This window comes from Triticum aestivum, chromosome 6B, assembly GCF_018294505.1.
Source record: "Triticum aestivum cultivar Chinese Spring chromosome 6B, IWGSC CS RefSeq v2.1, whole genome shotgun sequence".
Taxonomy (NCBI): Eukaryota; Viridiplantae; Streptophyta; class Magnoliopsida; order Poales; family Poaceae; genus Triticum; species Triticum aestivum.
Genome location: NC_057810.1, coordinates 407,809,454 through 407,812,829, shown reverse-complemented (window position 1 = coordinate 407,812,829; position 3,376 = coordinate 407,809,454). Strand labels below are relative to the sequence as shown.

The window sequence follows — 3,376 nt, the reverse complement described above, 5'->3', positions numbered from 1 at the left end:
CACCTGAACCAGGCGATGGGCATAGAGCTGTGCATTTCGGCGTCCCCACAACAAACACCCTAAAGTTTAACTCTCTCTGCCGGAAGTTTGGGAAACTCGCTTCTGATGCATGCTTCAATGATGAAGCTTATAGTTTTGTCTCTGGGCTAATTGATCAGGGCAGTGTTGGGGTTGCTGAAATAAAAGCTAGAGCGATCGATGAAGTTGCACGAGGCGAAGAAGCCCAAGGTCATGAAGCAAATGAACAACTCTCAGGGGGTCCTAGAACAGGGCAGCAGGATCCACCCCCCGTAGGACTACGAAACCCACCAAAGTCAGCAAAGAAGGGGAGGCCAAAAGAAAAAGAGAAGCGAAGGAAGCCACTAATTGAGCTTCGAGAAGATGAAATGAAGAAGAAAGCAAAGAAGGACGCAGCAAAAACGAAGAAAGCTCCAAAGCCAAGGGAAAAGAAGACTCCATGCAAATATTGTGAAGATGAGGATCACAACGTGAAGAACTGCCAACTCCTTGCCGCTTTTCTTGGTGCGAGTGCGAGCGCGAAAGCTCCAGGTGTCGGCCCAATCCTTACACTTTAGGATGTTTCGTGAGGGGAACAATGATGAATTACCTTGTAACACCCCATGTCCTATGATAAAAAAGTTGTGTTGACTAGTTGTGAATGTTTGTGTTTTGGAATTGCAACATACTACTACATGTCTGGTTTCAAAATGCAGAATGTTGATTTTTGAATTATGATGGTGCCAACTTATAAGTTTTTTTTTAAAATAGTACTCAATGGTTGAATATCCTTGAAAACATGTTTAGAATCTCATTGAAAAAGCATGATTGCAACATTTTAAAAACATGGTTGAAGCTTCTGTAAACATGGTTGAAGCTTGTAGGAAACATGGTTCAAGCTTTTTGGAAAACATGGTTGAATCTTTTTGAAAAATAATGGTTGAAGCTTTTGGAAAACATGGTTGAAGCTTTTTCAAGCAATGGTTGAAGCCATTTTTAAACATGGTTGAAGCAAAAAAAATGGTTGAATCTTTTTGAAAAATAATGGTTGAAGCTTTTGGAAAACATGGTTGAAGCTTTTTCAAGCAATGGTTGAAGCCATTTTTAAAACATGGTTGAAGCAAAATAACAAGTTTGAAAAAGGAAAAAGCCTTGAATGATTTAAAGTGTTGGTTTTGCTATGCAGCAAGAGTTTGGAAAGGAAGCTTATTTACATTATGCTTCCAGCAAAAAAATCACAGGGGGTGTAGCAAAAAAATCACAGGTAAAAATGTAGATTTTTGCCATGCAACAAATCTAACAGAAGGTTGTAGCTATTTTTTGTAAGCTTCCAACAATTTGACTGTGACAATGCAGCATCCGCATATTGTTTTCATGAAAAAGGATTCGAGGGGAAAATTGCACAGAGATTCCCTTGAAACTTCTATGGATGAAGCTCATAACCAGCAAAACAATAAACGGGTGTCAATGCATGATCATGTTGGCAAAGCAGAAAGATCACATCCATTAAAGAACGGGAGAAGTGCTTCATCCAAAGAGATCAAGTTATCATCGGTTTACATACCAAAAAAAGAACACATATGTTTACCGAAGGTATCATTAGGGTACATACGAACGTGCACTACTCTAATACTATCAGAACGCTGCCACCTCAGACATGATTCTAGACCTAACGAAAGAAAACGAGCTTGATCGTCTTGAACCCTCCCGCAAATTAAGCCGCCAACTCTTCATTGAATGCCCGCTCCATTGGGGCATTGTTCATTGGGTGAGTGCAAAGGTTGTGCACCACATCCATGCGGTATCGCGCCACGTCTTCCTGTAAAAAATGAATGAAAAAAATTAAGCAAGTATGATACTAATTATTCTTGTGTTGCATGAGTATTGAAAAAAAGGAAAGTAGATTGCAACAAAATGACAAAGAAATTACCTGATTGAACTCTTTCATTGACTTCCCATCAAAGTTCTCCACATATTTGAGCCCGAAAAAGCCACAATCACATCTGTGAGATTAAAAAAAATTCTCCTTCATATTTCCGATGCATAGTTGAAACAAGCAAGAATGTTGAAAATGGAACACATGATTGAAGCAAAATTCAAAAAGAAAACTCACAGGTTATCTTGCTTTGGGTAATCCTCTAGGTCAACACGGGCGAAGGATCCAACATCGACATTGAATTGGCTATACTCTTGTGCGAGGGCTGCAAAGTTTGTGATCTACCACCAAGAAACACGCACAAAAGTTTGAAAAAAAAGGATAAGGTGTGTGAAGATGACAACATGGCATTTATGTAGATGAAGAAAAATTCAAACAGAAATTTTAAAAAAAGAGAGCATGAGCCTACCAGGTTATTTGCTTGCTTCTTCAAAGGAGATTGTTTTCCTTTTGAATGGATTGAGTCAAATACATTCCACTGCTTGTATAGCAAGTTTGCGCAAACAATTATCCAGTGCTTATCATGAACAATTGTGAAAAAAACCTGGAAAGCACAAGAGAAATGCAAAAGGGGTACTCAGACACATGTAACTGATGTGCAAAAAAGCTTCCAACATCAATTAGAGTTGCTACATGTGTTTCAAACAGATGTTGTCAACATCAATAATAATTGCTACATATGTTTCGAAAGAAATGCTACATCATTGGATCATATTTTCAAAGTATTTGTGGTGCGAAACAAAAGTAGGCTCTCTGGAAACTTATGAGGTCATATTTATTCGCCTTGAACTTTGTCACAGCCCTTTCAAGCTCGGGTATGAGTTTTGCTGGTTGGAAGGTTGTTGGGTCTTGTTTTAGTAGCATCTACTTGAAGGATACAACAAAATGGTTAGTGTGTGTTGCAACAAAAAATGTGAAGAAAAAAGGAATGAAGCATTGCTTGTTTCTGCAAAAACTTACCCCCGCGTGGACTGAGAAATGTATTTCTTCCGATTCGTACCACTTGCTGCACGGGATGTCATGTTGTTCATCTCGATACATAGGGACATAACCTCATCATTCATATCCCCACGAGGCTTGAAGCATACCAGGAATTTCTTGTATCCAATGTAAAATCCACCCATCTTGATGAAAGGTGTCCTGTTACCATAGATGCAACCAAATGAATCATTTGTTTCGAGCAGAAAATAAAAATAAAAAACAGAAAGCAACAAGAGATAGGGCTTAGGTAGCTCACACTTGTTCATTGGCATGTGATCTCCTCAATGGTTTCCCATGCTTTACATACTTCTCATACATGGCTGCAGCTGCATCAACCTTTTGCTTCTTTGCCTTGGTATTTTTTACCGCTGGAACTTTGGCCATCCTCTTCTTCCTAGTGTTCTTGTCATGTGTGCTAGGGCCACTGCTTGCCTCAACAAAATGCTCTTCTGTAACGACCAT

At 39.2% G+C, this 3,376-nt stretch overlaps 1 long non-coding RNA gene across 1 annotated transcript; it reads right to left on the bottom strand.

The window, feature by feature from the left end:
• Nucleotides 1-1,597: 1,597 nt before the first annotated feature.
• Nucleotides 1,598-2,256, bottom strand: LOC123134171 (uncharacterized). Its single transcript, XR_006465552.1, has 3 exons — nt 2,111-2,256; nt 1,928-2,000; nt 1,598-1,816 (listed from the first exon to the last, which is right to left on the bottom strand). It is a non-coding gene; the product is annotated as an uncharacterized lncRNA (long non-coding RNA).
• Between the last annotated feature and the right edge of the window lie 1,120 nt (nt 2,257-3,376).